General features: G+C 40.2%; 1 long non-coding RNA gene across 2 annotated transcripts in view; it reads left to right on the top strand.

The window, feature by feature from the left end:
- LOC103278564 (RNA-directed DNA polymerase from mobile element jockey) overlaps positions 1 to 22,843 on the top strand; it is a 406,813-nt gene that overhangs the window by 205,273 nt on the left and 178,697 nt on the right. For both annotated transcript variants that reach the window (XR_010006105.1, XR_010006102.1), the window contains exon 6: positions 19,528 to 19,655. This is a non-coding gene — a long non-coding RNA (RNA-directed DNA polymerase from mobile element jockey). The remainder of the gene's footprint in view (positions 1 to 19,527; positions 19,656 to 22,843) is intronic.

Raw genomic sequence — 22,843 nt, 5'->3', positions numbered from 1 at the left:
AACTTTGTTAAATTGGTGTGTGTGTGATATATACTGTGTATATATATATAGTCCCTGCATATGTGTGTGTGTGTTTGTGTGTGTGTGTATATAGGTAAAGGTAAAGGTTTCCCCCTGACGTTAAGTTCAGTCATGTCTGACTCTGGGGGTTGGTGCTCATCTCCATTTCTAAGCCCAAGAGCCAGTGTTGTCCATAGACACCTCCAAGGTCATGTGGCCGGCATGACTACATGGAGTGCCATTACCTTCCCAGAAACACCCAGAAAATGGGAATTCCAGACAGGAAACAATCAGGGCCAGCTAATACCTCCCAACAAAGGATTCCCCCAGGTAGGAAGCAGCCAGGCTTTGAAGCTGCAAGGCTATTCAATGCTAATCAAGGTGACCAATTGCAACATTCACACTTGCCTCCCACAGACAAGAGTTCTTTCTCCCACCCTGGACCTTCCACAGATATATAAACCCCACTTGCCTAGCTTCGCACAGACGTCAAAACCTCTGAGTATCAGGCCTGGCAGGCAGGGAAGGGCGAGCGAGCGAAGGGAGGACAGCCGCCGGAGGAGGACGAAGCAGAGGGGAAGGGGTCTCGATCCGCCGCCTCCGCCCGCCTGGATGCGCCTTGCGAGGAGGAGGCGGAGGAAGCGGAGGAGGGGGCGGCAGAGGGAGAAGCAGAGGCAGGCAGTGAGGGAGGCATGAGCAGCGCCGCCCGCGCCCCTCGCCCGCCTTCGGCTTCCGCCTCCTAAGCGACCCTCCCTCCCTCCCAGCCCCATCCTCCCCGCAAGGCTTCCGAGGAGGAGGAGGAGAGGACGCCGCCCGAAGGAAAGGAAAGGTCGGTGGGCTCTTCGGGGGAGACCTTGGGGAAGGTCGCGGGAAGGGCGGGAGGGGAAGGGGAAAAGCGCCCCATTTTCAAGAGCCACTTCGGGAGGGAAAGAGGGCAACCAAGGGGGGACCTCCCTCTCCCCCTCCTTCCCTCCTGGAAGAAGAAAGGAAAGACACGTGGACGCGCCTCCTTTCCGACGTGCGGGCCTCGCCTTCCTGGGCGCTGACACGCGAGAGCCTCCCTCCCGAAGACAGAAACCTGGCCCAGTCCTTCCTCGGTAGGCTATTGGGAGATCACCCTTGGGAGGTAATAATAATAAATTATTATCAGCTGCTGAGGCGAGGCGGCGGCGGCCATTTCCCCCCTCCGTCTTCCTCCTCCTCCTCGGCCTCCTTCCCCCTCGCCCCCTCCCATTGGCTGAGCCCGTGACGCCCCTTTTGCTGAGGGGCAAAAGGGAAGGGCCTGAATGGTGGGAGTTTGGGTGCTTTGCAAAAGCTTTTTTTTCCTAACGAAAAAAACGACGACATAACGAAAAACGGCCTCTCGCGATTCAAAACCGTGATATCCAGACGTGTGACAACCAATGCTTCAAAATTGCTTCAAAACAAACGAAAATAACGAATTAATAACGGTTAACGGGGAAAACGAATTATTTGAGCAAGCCTATAAGACAACATTCCAAAAACATTTAAAATAGGACAATTTATCCACATATGCATGTATGAACCTGTAACAGTGCAACTTGTCCAACATTTGGAAATGGTGTTCCTTGCCATTTGAGAGATTTGTGTGGGAGTGAGGTACCTGTCAGAGACAGAACGCCAGCGAGTAAAACAAAACTCAGTTTATTGAGGTTGCAGAACTAAAAACGCCCGTAGGAGACAAAGAACAGGGCAAACACTTGACTTCAGTGTGATAAGTAACAAAAAACAACTCAGTTTGAGCTTAAACAATTCAAAGGGATAAACCGGGTTAAACAGAAGTATAATCCGGATTAAATCAAAAGTGCTTACTTCAGCCTGGCAAACAATGCAAACAAAAGAGGATCAACAGGAGTCAGAATGTAAACAACAGACTGGTAGCAGATTCCTCTCTGCTACTCAGAAACAGCAGGAGAAATAACCAGGCTTGTTTATTCCTTCCTACAGCAAACGAAAAGCGTGGTCGTAGTCAGGATTCAGTTTAAGGTTCAGCGGCCAACGATATCCAGGTCCAGGCACAGCAGTCAGGGTAACGGCAGTCAGCAGGGTCCCAATCCGGTCCAGAGGTCAATAGCCAAGCGTAATCGTCTAGAAATCCAAAGGTCTCACCGATAGCCAGCAGAAGGGATAATCCGGAATCGAAGTCAGTCAGTCCAGCGTCAATCCAGTGCGAGTAGATATTGCCCGTCAAAAAGACGACGGAGGTCCAAGCTATCGAGATTAAACACAAGTTGCACAGAGAAAAACCCCGCACAGTTCCTCCCGCCGTCGATGCCCAGTGTCCTTGGTAAACTTACGTATCCAGTAACGAATCACACCCGTCTTCAGGAAGTTCCCCAACAAAAGCCCAAGCGTCCGTCCAGATTACCTTGCCCAATGCAATTAGACATTGGTCCCAAACCCCAATTTATCCCAGTTCAAGCTCATCATCGCTGTCAGCTGCCATCCCAATTCCAGGTGCCCCAACATCATCATCCTCATCAGAGCTTAAGCACCTTTGACTACGCCCCACAGCATCCCTAGCTGTGGATCCCGCTCCATCCCTCCAGCCAGTCCATGGGTCTGATCCTGCAACCCGCCATGCTTTCATTGCCTGTTTCCCCAACACCCAAATCCTCCCTCACACGAGTCCATTCCATGCCATCCTCCTCCGAGCTGGCCATCTCTTCCTCCAAACCCTCAGAAAAACCCTCAAATGAGTCCTCATCTGTCGGGTCTGTAAACAAATCCCGGAGCCGTTTTCTTTCACGCTCCTCGAAAGAGTCTGACTCTCGAGGAGTCTTATGACCCCTTCTTCTATTACCGGAGCCCGAAGGCTCAACCATAACAGTACCACCTTTTTAGTTTTGATGTTATGATATGCCTTAATTTCACCTTTGCCGCTAGTTTTACCCATTTAATTATATGCTATTAAAACGGCCGTTGCCTTGTATTTTTTTAGTTTACCTGCATTCATTTTTAAGAGTATCCTAGTTACTGGGCAGGCCAAAACTGGACTCAATAAAGCCCCATTGGTTGGTTGCTTGGAATCAGCAACATCACATGGCACTTGCATGAGATCAAAAAGGGAAATGTCAGTTTAAAGCGAGATATGGGCATAGAAAACCATAAATGCTACTAAATACTGCAACACTTTCATCTTAAATGTAATCTGCTTTCACTGTGCAGCAATCTATATACTATGCATAGTAATGCTAAAAATAAATGATCCGAAGAGACCTCTCTTATCCTGGCATAGTTTAGTTTCACAAATTGTGACTTCTGAAGAAAATATCAGAAAATGATAGCCCTCCAGAAGTTGTGTTGTTGAAGGCTTTCATGGCCAGAATCACTGGGTTGCTGTGAGGTTTTTGGACTGTACAGCATGTTCCAGTAGCATTCTCTCCCAACGTTTTGCCTGCATCTGTGGCAAGCATTCTCAGAGGTTTGTTCTGAACAAACTTTTGAGGATTCTTACCATAGATGCAGGTAAACGTCAGGAGAGAATGCTGCTGGAACATAGCCATACAGCCCAAAAACCTCACAGCAATCTCCAGAAGTTGATGGACAATAACTCTGATCATTCACTAGCTATGCTGGCTGTAGGGGATGAGACTTTGTCTCCAGGACCACATGTAGGATCCCAGTTTCCCCACTTCTCCAATAAATTATGGCCCTATTTGTAGATCTGGGGACCCAGAAGGTGTCCTGTGTCCACCACCACAATCATAATGTGTAAAAGTGCCCCCTTTCCCACTGCTATTGTCTGTATTCTGCAGCCTTACAAATGCAAAGTTATGTGCCATAAGGTCCTTTAATAAAATCAGTTTTGACTCCGTAGGGGATTTTCCTAGCAATATGTCAAATTTTTGGCATGGGATGAGCCACCCTCCTCGTTAATCTTGTTTCATTTCAAAGGGGAGCAGACCCAGTTCTCAGTCAGTGCAGCCGTGTTTTCAGTTTTAATACTCTTCAGAGCTGCTGAAAAGGAACGGCCACCCAGTGCTTTGAAGGAGCAGCTGTGTTATCCTCTACAGGCCAGTCAATGGCCTGGGAGCAATGGGGTCTGTTCTCATTTATCTGCATTGAACATTGAACATGGGTGGCCACAGATCTCTCCCTTTCTGGAGGTGGCAGCTATTGTCCTTTGCTTCAGTTTTGCTATCTGAAATAGTTTTGTTTGCTTTCCTTTTTCTGCTGAGTCAAACACATTTGGATAATAAGGAGTGTAAAGCAGAACATGGGCTGGGTCCTTCTCTACACTCCCACTCCCTTCCGGGGCTACTTCTGGAGGCTGTTTTGGCCAGCAACTTCCACGGTCCCTTAACTGTTGGCTGATTGGAGTTGTAGATCAAAAAATTTGTTGTGCTAATAGTTTCCCACCCCATTTTGCAAAATCTAATATATGGAACTAAACAGTCATACACTGTTCTGTCTTACTCTTTTCTGAAATACAAAACCACTGGCCTCTTTCACTATACTTTACTGGTAACATTTTGGAGTAGTGTCGATAATACATAAAAATGTAGGTTGCATTTTGTCAGCAGAAGGAAATTCCTAGTTCATACTAAATCATGTTTTTTGTGTCTCGTGAAATAGTGAATAGTCCCATTAGCACAGTGCTTCTCAACCTGTGGGTCTCCAGATGTTTTGGCCTTCAACTCCCAGAAATTCTAACAGCTGGTAAACTGGCTGAGATTTCTGGGAGTTGTAGGCCAAAACACCTGGGGATCCACAAGTTGAGAACCACTGTATTAGAATATATCGGATGTTTTTGAGATATACATGTATTAAATAAATGAAATAACAAATCCTGCCTTATATAATAGGTATTGCTCCATCAGGAAGCTAACAGCATTCCATGCAGTCATGCTGGCCACATGACCTTGGAGGCATCTACGGACAATGCCAGCTCTTCGGCTAAGAAACAGAGATGAGCACCAACCCCCAGAGCAGAGGCGGTCCAACCATAAGGCAAACTAGGCACTTGCCTGTGGCGCCATCGTCCCGGGGGCGCCATCGTCCTGGAAGGAGGGCACCACTCTCCGCCTCCTTCTCTTTCGAGCCTTCCGGTGGCCGCGCTGGGCCTCCCGGTGCCTGCGCTGGGCCTTCCGGCCGGCGTGGACCCACCTTCGCACCACGCGAGCTCACCTTTGGGGCCTTCAGAGATTGTGAGGTCTGTGGGAACTTGGAAGCTAGGTATGTGGGGTTTATATATCTGTAGAAGGTCCAGGGTGGGAGAAAGAACTTTTCTTTGAAGCAGGTGTGAATGTTGTAATTAATCACCTTGATTAGCATTTAATGGCCCTGTGGTTTCAAGGCCTTGCTTCTTCTTGCCTGGGAGAATCTTTTTTTGGGAGGAGTTAGCTGTCCCTGATTGTTTACTGTCTGGATTTCTTCTGTTTTCAGAGTGTTGTTCTTTATTTATTGTCCTGATTTTAGAGTTTTTTTTAATACTGAGGGCTATCTGGGTTATCTAAGTCCACACTGCCCTATATCCCTGTTCAATGTTTAGTGCTAAATTCGCAAATATAGTAATTCCTACATAACATTATCATGTATTGAACTGCTTTTTCTGTTGATTTGTTGTAAAATATGATGTTTTGGTGCTTAATTTGTAAAATCATAATGTAATTTGATGTTTAATAGGCTTTTCCTTTATCCTTCCTTATTATCCAACATTTTCGCTTATCCAACACTTTTATTTTTCAGTGATTGGTTTGGGGGGGGGGACGCCAAAATTCTGTTCGCCTACACTTAAAAAATACCTAGGGCCGGCTCTGCCCCAGAGTCGTACCCAACTAGACTTAATGTCAAGGGAAAACCTTTACCTTATATATATAACCTTCTTTGAAATATTTTTATGGATGTTTATATTTCTGTACTTCTGCTCTGCTACACCAAGATATCCAACAAGTCTTAGGATATTTCCATCAAAAGTTATTAGAATGAGCAAGAAACTAAAATGAAACCTCCATGCAGTTGTTTGTATAACAATGTCCAATCATAAGGCATCAAGTCTTCCTTTCTCACTAAAAAAGAGCTTGTTCTCTCTCTTTTAATGACTCCATTATTATATGATTGAAGGGTGTTAAAGGATTGTTATCTCAGGATAACTGAGCATATAAACATTTCTTACTAAGTGACAGTGCAACTGCAGTGCTTTGTGGAAGTGAGGTTTTAACACAACATATGATTGACTGGTCAGTTTTATTTCTGAATTTATGCCTTTGTTTTTCTTGGCTCTCTTGTTTCATGTGAACATATTCCTACTGGCAGTATTTTGAAGGAACTGAGAAACTCATGGATGAGGGACAAATCAGCTACAAATGTAGACCTTGAAAGTGCTACTATGTGCAGAAGCATGAGAGAACCTGGTAATGATCCAGCTTACTGCAGATTTGCAACTTACATTTTGTTTGCCAAAATGTGGTTTACTGGTGACATTCAGCTTTATCCTTTGAATGTATGTTCTTTGAAGACACGGCAAATGTTCTGATATTTCTTGACTTCCATAATACCTGTATGTACAATAGAATAAGTGAAGCATGTAAAATACAAGACTGGATACTTTTTTTTGCCTGGGTTTATTACTGAAGTGTTTGTCATGGAGCTGTTGAGTTCAATGTATCATGGAATTTAGTCTAATTAGAAGTGCAGAAATCCTTGATCCTTCAGTTGAACTACAGATCCTACGTTTCCAAACCCATGCTGGCAGGGTCTTTTATGCTGTGCCTTTATTGTCATTATTATGAAATTTGTTTCTATGAAAGGAGCAACCTAGATGTTTTGATATGGAACGTTTAAATTAAAGGTTGAGCATCCCTAATTGGAATTCAGAATCTGAAACACTCCAAAACTGTCTGCATGGGTGCATTTTGGTGGGTCAGTATTCAAAAATGTGTTTCATTCACAAAATTAGTAAATATATTGTATAAAATTACTTTCAGGCTATGTGTATAAGTTTTGGAAGCACAGAGTTGGAAGAGACTGCAAGGGCCATCCAGTACAGCCCCCTGCCATGAAGGAACATGCAATCAAACATTCCTGACAGATGGGTTATTGTATGTTTTCTGGGCTGTATGGCCATGTTCCAGAAATACTTTCTCCTGATGTTTCACCCACATCTATGGCAGGCATCCTCAGAGGTTGTGAGGCATATTGGTCATGTGGGAATTGGTGAGAAAGGGCACTGAAAGACAGGTAAAAAAATAGTAGTCCATTAGCAACAGAAAAGTAACTTCACTTGGGATCCAGGATGCTCCTGTTCCATGTGATGATAAAGTCTCCTTCTTAGGTAGAGAACATTAAATCCCCCAAGAAGTCCTTGTCCTGTCACAACTGGAAAACTTCTAGTTCTGATTAGTAAAACTTGACTATTGTGGTCCAAGGAAAAGAGTTTTCCATTTGTTGTATATATTTCAGTCATATTGTTGTGGTATTTCTGAGAAACTAGAACAATAGCACATAATGTTTTTAATAAACAATCCATTTTTCAGGAAGCAAACAAAGTTTATAGTACATTTTCTCTGAGGGAAAGGACAACTCTCAATTTGACAAGAATTAAAATCTTAAATATATCTGCAACAGAGATTGAAGACTTCTTAGGTAGGCTGAAAGACTTTGAAGAACCAGCGAAATTGAACCTAAAAGGCCACTAAGTAGATTTAAAAAAAAATGAAGATAGGCGCTTGGAGAAAGTGCAGGTGTAAAGAAGAAACAGAATTTAGTAACAAGCTCATTAATTAGAGTTTAGCAATAACTGCCAGGGCCTGATGATCCTCATCACAGATCCTTCCTAGGTTCCACCATCTATTGAGTCAATGTATATGGAACAAAGTGAGGGCCTCTTAAGATATGGCTCCTCATTATGGAAAGACCAGCTAAGAGAAGCATCTCTTTTAGTCTCTTTATAAGCTTCTTTTTTATTTTCTCACCACTTTGAAATGATATTTTGGAATAGTTTAGATATTAGAATGAATTGTTCCTTCTTCAGATGGGCTTTGATGCAGTTTTTATATTTGTCGGATGCTGCTCTGATACTGATTGGTTTTAATTTCTGGTTTTAGACATTGTATTGAATGCTCTATGTTAATTGACCTGTATTCTGTACTTTTTATTTTAAAGCCAGAACACAACTACCTTTTGAGAACCCAGAGGACTTGTTTATTAAATACAGATAGTATGAAACATACATCTATGTTGATACAGGAGGAGCTATTAGGTTTTCGAAAAGAAAGCATTAATAGCGTTTTAGACATTATTCTGCATTTAAAGAGTGAAGTGTTAGAAACACATTGCTTGTTATCTTATTAGGATTTTATTCTTAGAAATATGGCTTCAAATAGCTAAATTCCCCTCAAGGTAACTCCCAAGCATAACATTACAAAATTAATCCAAAGTAAATAATTAGAAAACCCGTTATAACTTCACGTTATAGTATATAATAGAATGTTTTGTGCCCCTGTACATTGTATGGTGCAAAATACATTCTTTTTGCTGAAGTGGCAGTTATCCTCAGCCCACTGAGAAGTAAATAATAGATGTAAATGCTATAGGAACCCTTCTGTTGCCTACTTCCATCCATCACAGCCTCTTGTAAATTCCACACAACCTCCAGGGGGTTATGGGCTTTCCCAACAAGGGGCATGAAACAAAGGATCTTATTGCTTACAAGGGAGAACCTTTTGCTAACACACACCTGTTTGATTGTGGGAAAACTGTTAAATATTTACCAGTATGGATGCAAGAAACTTTTTCCCAAAACAGTTAAACTGAATTACTTGAGTTCAAAATAGCTGGGATTAAATTGTCTTAAACTCCAAGTACTTCGATTTTAGTAGCCTATAGGTTAGGTGACACATCTCCACCATTTTTTGGCTTGCTCTATATGAGCCTCAGAATGATATTTTAATTTTAAAAAATCAAATCAAGATAGAATGGCTGGTACCATTTTAGCCTGAAAGAGGAGAATCTGACTTCAATGAAATAATGTCTTCCAGCAGCTAGAAATAAGCATAGGAAAGAACTTTGCTCCATGTGGTGCAAGGTGTTTTTTTTTTTTTTAAATTTGTAGGGTTTATATGACACAAGGAAGCAGTATTAAAATACCTTTGCAATCTGGAATAGTGGGTATGTACTCAATCACTTAATTTTGGGAACAGAGCAGGAATAGATTATAGACCCTTTCTTGTACATGTGTGAAAGGCAACTTGAACAGCAAACTTCACATGTGTTGGATTAAACCTCCCAGCATCCCCTCCCTGCATGGCCATGAGGAATTCCCAATTATGGAAGAGTGTTGTATGTTCTTATGTTTTGCAGCTTAAAAGTAGAGAAGTGTTCAGAGCAAACTTGACAATGACTTCTAGAGCACATGTGAAACTATCTCTTGCGTCCGAAGTCTTGTGATCCTGATGTAGGTATTTCCATGAAAATTTAGAAATGTGCATAGTTCATATAGAGGGAGAGTGGGAGAGAAGATTTATATCTGGGCTTCTAAGTGAATGTTTTTGTGGCAAATTCTGGCAGGTAATATAGAAATTATTCCTTCTGTCTGCATTCGGTCGCTCTCTTTCAGCATTAACACAATAGAAAGTGCTAGCAGGGATCCTTTTCGCCTATAAATTACTACCACTTCTGCTAATGCCAAGTACAGTGCGCCCAATTGGCTCAGTTTCCTTAGGATAAACAATTGCCTAACTTTTGTCAAATGCATATCATATAAGAGTACTAGCTTGCACAGTTTTTTCCTCCACTGAAAAAACAGGTTCTTTTAAAAACCAAAACAGGCAGTAAATTAAACTCCCTGCCTAAAGTGTCTTAATGTTTTAAAGTGAATATGTATCTGGAGTATTTTTAATCAAGTTAATGTCCAGGGTATGCAAAGCACAAAAACTACAAGGTTCACAAGGTTATAATAGAGAAAGAAGGATACTATTTATAGAAAGTGTTTGTGGTTATTGGTGTATTTGGCAGACAGGAACTATTATTGGAAGAAATGGGGAACTATTATTGGGAATGGTGTGTGAGAGAGAGCAGAGGCAAATAAGAAACGTAGGCTTTGTGTAATATCAAATCCTAGCTCTTCCCACTTAGACATGTGGAAATTTTATGACTGTGTTCAGGTTCTGATTTAAAAAAAACACAAAAAACAGGTGACCATGCACATATGTTTTACTGTAAACTGCTGATGTGTTTGTGAAATGTTTTGCATTATTGACCTTGATACCACACGGTGACTATCTTGGGCCAGTGTTTACTGAACAGTGTGACTAATGCCAGCAGTTACATCATGAGAGATGGCAAAACAAACGCAAGGGAAAGTCTTACATGTTTTGAGTTGTTTGGCTGGCATTACTAAAAATTAACACTTAAAGAGCTGGTGATAATTTGTGGCATTCTAGAGGGACCCGTCTATGGTGTGCATTGCCAGTTGAAACAAGCAAGCAAGCAAGCAAACAAACAAACAAAAGCAGCCATATGCTCATTTCACTTTCCACTCACCTGCCTGTTTATTTTAGTTTCCCCTAAGAGCTTTGATCTAGTGATGTACAAAGCACTTTCCACCCTCTCCCTCTCCATTTATCTCAGCTCCTACTAAAATGGCTACTGGGTCCCAAATAAGGCCCTTTGCTATTTGTCTCAGAACTATCCTGGTCATGTCTCCAAGGGGTTTCTGAAGGCAAGCCATCTGCTTGATAATGACAGTGTTCTTTGGCCATTATGCCTCTTACTATTTCTCTTCATTTTTGGTGGCAGGCAGCACAGAATAGCATTATCATTTATTTTGGTTCTTCTGCCTTCTTTCCCATAATAATTTAGACCAAGAGTGGCCCTCCAAGTGTTGTTTGACTTCATTTCCCATCCGTTCTAGTCAACTAGGCAGTGGTAAGGGTCTTCTGGAACTGTAGTCCAGTAACATCTGGAGGGCCATATTTTGCAAAATGGGTTTAAAATGTGGGAGTAGATGTGTTCCACTGCATATCATCCAAGTGCTTAAATCCATTAGCATTAAACCATATTTGCTGAATTGTGACTATTATATACTTGGTACTGGAACATGCCATGTGATGGTATCTGCCTGGATTATGGAAGACAGGTTTAGCATCCCTTATCCAAAATTCCAAATTCAAAAATTGTCCGCATGGATGGCTGAGATATTGACCTCTTTGCATCTGTGAGTATAAGGTGCATACGAAACATAAGTGAATTTTGTGTTAAGACTTGGGTTCCATTTTTATGATGTATGTGTGTGTGTATACACACACATACGCATGCACACACACAGATATCTCAAAATCCAGAACATTGAGCATTTGAACAATGGATACTCCACCCATACAAGCTTTCTTGCTCAAACAATAGTTGATAAGCATATCTTAAAAACAATGTTGACGGACTGAGTTGATTTGAAAATATCCAAATTTGTCCTCCCCTGAATGCATGTGTGGGAGATGTTGCATACATTTTGCCTTTATCTGCAAGTGTAATTTAAAGAGAGAAAATGGGGAATTAGCAATTTTACAAGTAGCACTGGAAGAGCCTAAGTGGTAGTGGGTTTTAGATGCTCCATGTATGGCTGTGACCACAGTGCCCGTTTCACTACAAGGCTCATGGACCCCAGCAAATAGCAGTATTCCAGGGGCTGTCATCATGCTTTGGCTTCTCATATCTAAACATAAAAATGCTCCTCCACACAACATGCAGTTTGAAGTCAGGCAATTGCAGCAGATATTTTTGGTCTGAAGTTCTCATTATCCCAGCATAGTCTGTGGTGCAAGTGAATTTCCAAACATCTGCAAAGCCATAGTTGCTCAACCTTGATTTAGATTATAAGGAAATATATATTTGAATTTTATGATTTCCAACATTATTTAATGACAGTTGCTATTAACTTGGGAGCCTGAAATCAAGTGAATAAGTTCTGACTCTTTTCTTGTTTCCTGCCTCCTTCACTTAAAGCTCAAAAGAGGCACTAAGAAGGACCATTGGAAAAGTGAGAACCAGGAACCTGCAAGCCTGGAAAGTGTAGATTTCTACATTTCCAGAGAGTTCAGAAGCAATCATGGCCAAACTTCTCTAGGTATGACTTTTAAGCATCTGTTGCCAGAACACATTTGGAAGCAACAGACTCACCTTGACAGAGGAATGTGAGAGAATGGTCAGAAAATAAAAAGTTAACAAAAAAATACAGTGTATTGGGGATTCAGGTTTCCACTACAAGATTCTGTGTGTATGCTTAAGCTATTTTGGAAGCTTGCAGAGTCAAATATTTTGTCACAATCTGTGTTATAGCCAGTAAAGTCTTGGATAAATTAAGACTGTAATTGAAGAACAGTTCCCACAATGTAAGCAGGATATGCAAAAGTATTTTGGGTGTGGGGATGGGAAAAATGAGGTTTGCATATTCACTGCTGGCAAAATAAACTGATTTTTTTTCTTTTCTGTTGCTAAAATGTTTTGAATGTGTTTTCGGTATACCAAGATTCAGGGCAACAGGAAAAGCCATTTGTAAAATAAATAAAAAAATAAAAAAATAATGAAGAGGTTGGTATATTGCTTCTTTGAATAAATATTGCTCAATTTTACCAACTGCCTATTTACAGTAATTATTTATAGTAGCCTGGAGAAGATAGCATGGTGTGCCCTATTATATTCTAGTTTAGAAAACATGGAGAAAGCATTCTTTTGAAAGATTTTTGGTTTACCATAAAAATGCGGACTAGAACTTTGCTGCTCTTTTTTTCCATTCATCAAAAGAAAGGGTATCAAATCAGACATAAACTAATGGCTTTCCACACTGTCATTTTCTTGCAAGTACCTGTCAGGTCCAATAGTACAGTCATAATATTGACATGAGTCAAGGGAACTGCTGGAGATGGGGAAAACAATGGCTTTCTTTCCACTTGTTGAACATTTTCAGTCTCTTTACAATTTGGAAATAGTAAGTCATAACACCCTGTGGAGCATGAAGCTGTGTGTGCAGTGCTTATTCAATTGGGATAAAATAAAATGGTTCAGGTGATGCCATTTCTGCAGGACCCAGCTGTGTGGTAGAGATCATTGATTTTCACAAAACTCCACTTCAGTTCTATAACAGCTTGAATTCTTTGCTACTCTATCTGTTCATTTATGAATCAATCACATTTCATTTTCCTTCTTTGTCCATGCTACTAAGGATAGGCCTCATAGTTCTGCCATCATTTGACCTCCACAACTAACTCCGTGGAGCAAGTTAAATTGTGAATGAGCACCTGGCTTCATGCAAGTCAGTGGTCCTCTGGAATGAATTGAGATTTGAATCAAACGTTTCCAGGACTTCCCTGTAACCAAATAGCTGCTATATTCAAGCACATGGTGCTCCTTGACCCATTTCTATTCCAGTTATTATATTTCTACTGGGGTCCGGTAGTGCAAATCTGACACCTTTCCCAGCAAAGACTAGGAAATGTGATGCTGGAAAAAAGTAGATGTCTGTAAATGTCGGTATTAAAGCAAAAACCATATCCTTTACTTTAATGAGAAAAATATCAAATCTGCTTTAAATGCAATAGAAATAATCTGAACTGCTCTCCCACAAGCAGTTCAGATGCCTGTAATATTGGTTCAAACTTGAAAATGCCTTATCCATTAAATTACTGGTTTTGCTTTTTGCACAAAACTTAATTTTAGTTTTTTTAAAGTGCTCTCAGTAGATTTTGTTGTTTAGGTTCTATCATCCAGACGTTTATTGTTGAAAAGCAAAATCAATAACATCAACACAGCAATGCATTGAATTGGCAAGGTGACTGACACAGACGTAAGCAACTTTGCTATGCTTCTCTGAAATATAAAGTACTTTCACCCACTCATTCTTCTTGACACACCACCTGTCTTCCCTTGTCTTGGAAGCTATTTACTATTGGCTATACTGGGTAGAACAGCTGCAAGCTGTAGTCCAGCAACATCCTTGATGGCTACATTATTCCCATCCCTGGTTTTTGTTTGTGTGTGTGTCAGGAGCAACTTGAGAAATTGCAAGTTGCTTCTGGTGTGAGAGAATTGGCCATCTGCAAGGACGTTGCCCAGGGGACGCCCAGATATTTTGATGTTTTTACCATCCTTGTGGGAGGCTTCTCTCATGTCCCCACATGGAGCTGGAGCTGATAGAAGGAGCTCATCTGCGCTCTCCCTGGGTTGGATTCGAACTGACAACCCAACCTTCAAATCTTCAGTCCTTCTGGCACAAGGGTTTAACCCACTGCACCACTGGGGGCTCCCCCATCCCTGGTGTGATGAGGAGTGTCACATTTTATACCAAATGTTACACAGTAAAGTAGGAATATATGATTGAAAGTGTCTTTCAGTTCATGCTTTTGCAGAGTGATGATGTCTCAAGTACACATTATTAGGCTGAAGCACTTAGAAAGAATAAGTGCTGAGGAAGTCAGGCCCTAATAAAGCTGGGTAGACATAAAAGAGTCAGAATGTGTTGTAATGAGGTCTGAAATGGACCTAAGTCACTCAGGGAATACAAATAAAGAGTCAAGAAAAACAATGCTGAGGAAATAGAAAAACAGGTTGTACATAGTATGCCCTTGATACCAGCTGGGTCTGGTTCCAGGACCCCACCTTGGATACCAAAATCAGTGGATGCTCAAATCCTATAATATATGGTCGTATAGTAAAACACTGTGTCCTATATAAAGTCGTAAAATCAAGGTTTGCATTTTGGATGTTTATTTTCAAGCTGTGGATGATTAAATCTATGGATGTAGAGTCCGGTGATATGGAGATCTGATGTATCTTATAGATGGTCCAGGTTCTCAATATTTCAGGAAAGCCAAACACACAAGAGGTTGTCTATCAATTGTCTGCAGTGAAGAGACTGTTCTTCTGCTGGGAAATGTATATCTGCCTGATTTTAACAGTCATATAGCTAATTGCGAGGTATTTGGTATTTAAGCCTGTGCATGAGACATTGGCTTTATCAGTTTCTATTTGCCTTGCTATTGTTGTACAAAGAAAAGAGATCTTACTACAGCATCCACCTGCTGTAGCTACATTTCCTGAGTTTGCTCTTGATTGTCCAGGTTTTGGGAAGAGGTGGTCTTCTGGAACTATTGGATCAGACTCCTCTGTGTCAGATTTCTCAGATACCAGAGAATGAGTTAAGACAGCAGGGTCCTTCTGATTGCAGTACCTCTGGTAACTGTGGATTATGTCCATTGGTATCTTTCTGCTCGTGGCAGGCAGTTTGCTCCACCAACCGCTTCCAAAGGCAGAATGGGAACTGAGGCAAGTGAGCTACAGGAAGGAAGGGGGAGTGAGCAAAAATTGTCTTTTCCCGTGTTTTCTGGATGAAAGCTTTTGCTGTATCAAATAGCTTTTTTTCAGGGGACTATTGGGATTAACACTAGTAAATATAATCTGCTCTATAGTTGCATCACCAAGGCAGTTTTCCAGGAACAAATTTGATTTAAAGTTGTCCTCAGAAAGAGAGCCCTGGTTGATATTTTTCCTGATGTTGCTCCTTAGTGTTTTCCAGGCACTCTGAAACAGATGATAACCAGCTGCAAAAGTGATTCTGAGTGGATTCTTAACGGAGAAACAAAAGTCACTTCATAGAAATAATTCTGCTCTTTAATTTTTATATTCCAAGTGCTGTAACTTGTGTCCTGATAAAGTCTTTTTAGTCAAGTTTCAGAAAACAAACTGGACAAAGTAGTGTTTTTCAACCACATGCTTCCCAAATACTAAATTAAGTGACATTGACACACATACCAATATACCACATCCCCACCATTGGAAGGCCAGAGGTAGATAATTAAGTGTGTGAAACCCAGAGCATTTTTCTACTTTTATCCAGAAATTTGCAGGCTGAAGGGAATTAGAATCATGAAATGAGATCACCATGAACTCATAGCTGTGCTGTCAGTTTTTATATGGAAAGATCAAAGATCTGATCTTGAAACTCAAAATGTTTTAGCCATGCTCACATGATCAGTGTCATTGACATTACAAACCCTAAGGGGACGACTGCTCAGCATCATAATTTGAATGTAGAGTTCAAGAAAGAAAACAAAGAGAGGGGGCTGAGACATTTCAGTTTTGTTTAGGACTTTGCCTCCACACTATCATGTGACCAAATGGTGATAATGTTAAGAGTGAGCTGGCAGCTCTACAGGGCCATTTACAATTTACATGAACATACCAGATCTGACCGCATTCCCGTGATCTCATTCAGCAGCATGAGATCATTAATATGAGGTCAACAAGCTATCGCTCTGTGTAGGCCGTTCCCATGAGTATGTAAACCATACAAGCAGTGATGTAAGCCTCAACACCAAGTATATGTGTAATTGCTTCTCATGTTTTGATGTGGTAAAGCTATGAAACTGAAAGGCCTTCATCCCCTCCTCTCTTTTAAAACTAACTGAAAGCCATAATCAAAATTCTGCTGGAAAAGAGTATATTGCTTTGTTCATTTGCTGACTTGTTCGCTGCTAAAACCAGATGTTACATTTGTTTTGGATTGGAAAGGTTGATTGTATCAAAACCTATTTTTCTTTTAAAAACAACTATTCTGATATAAATAAGTTTTTCTTATTGTAATTCCAAACCACTGGCAGTGTTGACTGTGGGACCATACCTGATTGCACACGACTGCTCCCTGTATACCTTTCCTGTCTGTCCAGGGGGAGAATTGTATATGTAAATAACAAGCAGTTTCTGCAACTCACAAAAATATACATAGTTAATAACCCAATCCTCTCAACTGTTTAGACATTTCTCACAAGACCTTTCCTAAATTCCAATCACCAAGACCTGTGTGCTATTTGCAACTCTTGAAGGATTAAAAAAGGCTTGTATATTCCTGTGTGTGCTATACATGTTTATAGTAGAATAGGTAAACAAGGATTTCAAATCAAATCACGCCCATTGGATTAATGCATGCAACGTGTTATAAGCATGCATTATAACGGCAAAAATATTCCTGCTGTGGTTCCTCCTTTTGGACCAGGATCAAAAGTTGGCCTTGTTCTGAAAGCTGATGCCTTTGCAGGAGTCTCTCACAAGCTCCTTGGAATTGCTATTCTTCCCCACTTCACTGTGTTTGTTCATCTGCTCCTTGCAGTGGCCCAGGCAATAGTAATGATAAGATGGTGGAGGACAAAAGCTCCCCAGCATTCACTCCTTCTTGGAATTGACTCTATTTTTTTGATGGCACAGATGTTTTATGCATTAGACCGATCATTGCCCTCCTCCTCTGGCATTTAAAGTCTTCCTCTAATGTCTCCCCCAAAATGAAAACAAAGCCATGACCCATTCTGCACATGTGCATGTACACACACAAAGGAAGTAGCAAGATTTCCTCAGTTGTAACCTCAAAACCTGAGATTCTCTAGTGATTGACTTTGCATTTTGAGTATGTGCCCACTGTCGTCCTTGACTTTGAGCAATAATCACGAACTGTAAGAAATACTTGGATAAGGTGCTAACTACTGTGTGTCAGTATAAGTTAAGAAAAACAGAGAGTGAAATAAATTGTGAAAGACATGCACTTACATAAATCCTCAGGATGCCACAATAAAGTCTAACCATTCTGCAACCGGTAGAGGAGACGACTTGATTCTCTGCATGTATCCGATTATCATCTTTTCAAGTCAGGAATCTTGGAGTTTATGTGGAGCACATGCGTATGGAACAGAAAAGGCTGGGAACTTATAGTTTACTGTTGTGAATTCTTACTGCTCTCCAGGGTTTCAGGCCAGATTTTTTTGTTAGCAATCTGTAGGTGGTCTTCCATGAAAGTATTAATGAGGCCTGACTGAGGATGTGCATGCAAATTGCAGTATGAACATTTCTATAAAAAGAAAACTAGACAAAGTTTGTATTGGTTATTATACAGAACACCAATTTTGAAGCAAGTTGGGAACTGATGAAGTTTGAAAATCAAGAAGCATTATTCTTCTTGCCGGGATGATCCTTTGAAAAGCTGGTACAGTGGTGGTGTGGTTAGCCAAGCCACAATTTCAAGGGCATGGTTTAAGTTAAGTTTCTCGAACTTTGTTTGCATCTCAGAGTAGGAATATAAACATTGTGGAGAGAGAGATGTAGAAACATTTTCTTTTCACCCTAAAAAGCTGTTTAAAGGACATGACCAACAAGAAGAACTTACATAAAAGTTTTCTCTTCACATAACGACTCTAAGGTGTACTCACATTTCAAAATATAAACAGCACAGGGAGTATATATTACCTCTGAACAAGGAGAGTGTCTACAGTAGCCTTCCCCAGCCTGTTTCCTGGTTGATATCTTGAACTTTAATTCTCATCACCAGAGACAATTGCCATGTGGATGAGGATAATAGGAGCTATAGTCCATATCTGGGGAACTAGGCTGGGTAAGGTCGTTTTACAGCTTCAAACATGCAGTACTTGGAATGCGTAGAGAAAAACATCCACTACGCATAACAATAATGATAACATTGAAGTAATAATTTCTTATTTCCTAAAGAGTTATTTTGCTGTTACTGTTTGTAAATTAGCTTCTTTGTAGTATGCCACATTTTAATGCTGAAAAGCTTTAGGAATGAAATTATGTTTCTAGGCTATGGAGCTCTGTTCCACAGAACTGCAATACCTTGAAATACATTGTAATTCTCATGAGTTTAGAAAATACTCAAGAAAGCACTCAATGCAGTGGTTTCCACCCTAAACTATATGGATAAAGGCTAGAATTGTGTTTTGCCAATTAACATCCATTGCTAAAGCGTCAAAATGAAAAAGTTTAATTTCAATGCTAAATTAGAATTAGAATCAGCGAGATCAGATGTATCCATTTGTGGAGTTATTTTTAGACGCCTGTTCAAGAGCTCTTGTTTTCTGAACAAATCTCTTCACATTCAAGATTATGCTTTGTTCAATGATTCATTCACTCACACAACCTAGTTTTGCTTAGTTAATTACACCAGCTACAATTCTTCCGTAATCAAATCAGAATAAAAGTGTCTTAGGACTCTGATGATCTCAAATTTGCACAGCTCTAAAGGAAAAATAATTATAGAGGAATAACCGGATTCTTGTAGAATAGGAATGTCCTCATGATGGAGTGTTCTTCTTTGATCCTGATGTTGCTAACACTTAGTGTTTAATCCTATATTTTATTGAACCAGCTGAAAAGACATTTTTTTGGCTTCTGTATTTCTTGACCATGAATGTTTGGATCTTAGCTTGTAAAATATAAGGATTTAAATTATTTGGATAGCCAATAAATATTATGCATTAGGGGCAAGCTGAGAGTTATGCTGTTGAGGCAATGTGCTTTGGTGGTTCCTGTCCTATCTCTTAGGTAGATTCCAGATGGTGGTGCAGGGAGACAGCTGATCCTCAGAAAAAGAGCTGTTATATGGCATATCACAAGATACCATTCTATCCCCAATGCTACATGAAATGGCTGGGAGAGATCACCTAGAGACATAGGATGGGATTTTATTAGTCTGCTGATGACACTCAAATATATTTCTCCATGCTTTCGAACCAGGCTCTGCTAAGGACAGTTTTTCTCCTCTGAATAATTGCCTGAAGGACATAATAGGCTGGATGAGGAAAAACAAACTGAAGCTGAATCCGGAGAAGACATAAATCAAGGGTCCTAACCTGGGCTTGGAGGTATGTATGGATTGGGTTACACTATGCCGGAAAAACTGTGTTCTCAGCTTGGGGTTGCTTATAGATCATTACTCCAAGTGACAGCTCAACTAGGCTCGGGGAGTTCCTATTACCAGGTTTGGTTGTTATGTCAGCTGCACTCTTTCCTAGAGCGGAAGGACCTAAAGATGGTAATGTGTGCATTGGTAACCTCATGGTTGGATTTCCGCAATACACTGTGCATTGGGCTACCTCTGTTCCAAGTTTGGAAACTCTGATTAGGTCAAAACATGGCAGTCAGATAGATCATTAGTATACCTAGAAGTGATCATATTACGCCTTATATAAAAGTCATTCTACTGGCTGCCAGTTAATTTCTCGGCAAAGCAGAAATGGTTGGTTATTACATTTAAAACCCAAATGGTTTGGTCTAGATTATCTCCCATATACTCCACCCATACACATCCCTCATTTGATTATGCTTACTCCAGTTAGCCAGGATTCACCTGGAAACAGTCACCCAGAGAATTTTTCCTCAACTGCCCCTAGACTGTGGAATGAATTCCTGGAAGAACTTCAACAACTGAATATATTGTCTCAATTTAATAAAAACTCGATTCTTCTGGCAGGTCTATGCAGATTTTTAATAAAATTCTGATTTTTAAATTATGACTTCTAAACTATGTACTGATTTTTTTAATATATACCAATTGTATATGTTTTTTTAAACTGATGTTTTAACTGGGCTATGTGTTTTTAACCGATTGTCTATGTTGTATTTTGTTTCCTGCCTTGATGCATGTTGTTAATAATAACAACAACTGAATACGATTCCCCTTTCTCTCCCCCCCCCCCCCCGTGTTTGCCTAAAAAAGTTTAAGTATAGTGCGCTACAACAAGACTAGTTGCCTTTATTAAATTGTCAATGCTGTTCTCATGGCAGCCTAACCTTTTATATAACTAGATGCAGTACTTAAGGTTTTGTAGTCAAGAACATTCTGAATTTTCTTCTAGGAATTCAGTCTGTAGATTGACCTTTGAATTCAGCCAAACAATTGCTTAAACATGTATTGAATGCTTTAGTGCATTCATAACCTGGTCAGAAATTTTCCATGACCTTAGAAATTTTCTGTGACCTTTTTTGATCCCCAAATACCAATTTCTTTTCTAGCTTGAGTGGAACGTGAAAAATATATCAGCTTCCTTAGTGTCCTGGGAAATTCAGAAAGCCATTTCTTGATTTTTAAAAAGCAGTACCCCTGAACTGTAAAGGAAGAACTGCACATGCACTATTTATTAAAATGTTTTAACCACTTGTTAAATGTAAAAAAGTATGCATTTATTTCTACACTTGCATGCATGCCTACTTGTTACGCTAGTATAGACTTATGAATGTAAGCCTAAGGCCATGAGGTAACATACTTGTCTTTTATGCAACTCCTTGACTCTTTGAGAGGGTCTCCTTTTTAAAATTCACATGCTATATGTAATTTTTTTTGGAGAAGATTGATATTTACTGATCCTTCTGCCTCATACATTTTTTCTGATAATTTCTCTAGTTGCTTTTATTACCCTGTGGAAAAGATATGAATATATATATCTTTCGCCCATGATAACACTACAGGAAGGAAAAACAATTTATTTTTCTGGAAAAAAAATCTGAAAAGGAAAAAGAATGAATAACCATCCTCCAATCCAATGTGTATTTTCCACTCACACTGAAACCTCAACAGGTGCTATAGTATAACTCAAAATCACTCCCAAAGAATGATAGAACCCACAGGACAACTTGGTTTCACTCAAAGATCCCCCCTAATTCTATATACAGTATTTGAATCTACTTCAATCCTTTTATCCTATTGACACAGAAGGTGAACTTGAAGGGGCATACAATGAATATTCCAGTAAAAAGTAGTCAGTAGAAACTAGATTTTGGTTTGCTGAGGTTGACATGCCGTTAATGGAGGAAGGGAACCATATTGCCTCATAGACATCATCATTTGTCCTCTGGTGCAAAAAATAGAGCACCAGTGCAGCTATAAATGTCCTTAAGTCCATTTCCAGTTTTCCCTTTTGTGAGAAAGTTGTTCTGTGAATGACCTTTCCTCCTCCTGCACCTCCTTCCATTTGAAACCTGATATTTCTCCAAAAGTAAGCCATAAGTGGAAAATAACATACATAAACAAATGCAGTGGTATGAAATGGAATATCAAAAAGCAAAAGTAAAGCAACTGCGATAAATCTACAGTATTAACAAACTTCTAGTTCAAAAACTTAAGCATGAGGCCATGCATTTTATCAATTTGTTCTAATTGCAGTGGTTGACTGAGACATCAATATACCGGTAAATCCCATTCACTCAGTGGTCTCCTCTACATGGAACTAAATAGCACTCACTCCTGTGTCATTGAAATACAATGTTTGTGAACAAGGCAGTTTTAAAAATTCTTGGTCATGAATGTTGTTTCTCACATTCATTGCTTCATCTAGCATTCTCTCTAAAAATTATGGTGTGTGGCATATAATTCTATGACTTGAGTGCTTATCAGAGCTACAGCTGGACACACACCTGGGTTCAGGCCAACACAGAACATTGTAGAGAGATCATTTGACAACCTAATAGCCAAAAACAGGTCAGGTAAAAGACTAAGTTCACATAAAAGTGCCTATATCAATTATGCAGAAATGGTTTCTGCTAAAGCTCGCCACAGGCTCCACCAACTGCCTGAGCAGCAGTTGTGATAGGTTGCTTTGCAAGTTTCACATTTCTTTCTTGGAAGACACTCCTTAGGAACATGTGGCCCTTCAGGCATTGTTATCAGTTCTAGTCAGTAGCATTGTAGGGCAAAAACATCTGGTCTGGTGACCACATACTTTCCATTGCTTCTGTTAATTTGTGGAATTCATAGGTAGAGATAACAGGTTTAGATAATGGCAAATCTGATTTATCTTAAAATAGCCCTGAGAACTCATTATTTGTTATATACCACTGTGTATACATGCAACAAATTACTTTTGTAAGACCACTGTTTAACCTTTTGACATGGGAGTTCCATACATGGAGGTGTTTCCATGTACAGGCAGCCCTCGACTTACAAACATCCGACTTACAAATGACTCATAGTTAAGAATGGAGGTGAGACAACAGGAATTGAGAGAAATCTGTCTCTAGGAAGGGAAATTCACTTCTGAAAGAGTTATCATAGGGA

The sequence above is a fragment of the Anolis carolinensis genome, chromosome 4 (genome assembly GCF_035594765.1).
Source record: "Anolis carolinensis isolate JA03-04 chromosome 4, rAnoCar3.1.pri, whole genome shotgun sequence".
NCBI classification, from domain to species: Eukaryota; Metazoa; Chordata; class Lepidosauria; order Squamata; family Dactyloidae; genus Anolis; species Anolis carolinensis.
This window is presented reverse-complemented; position numbering and strand designations above follow the sequence as displayed.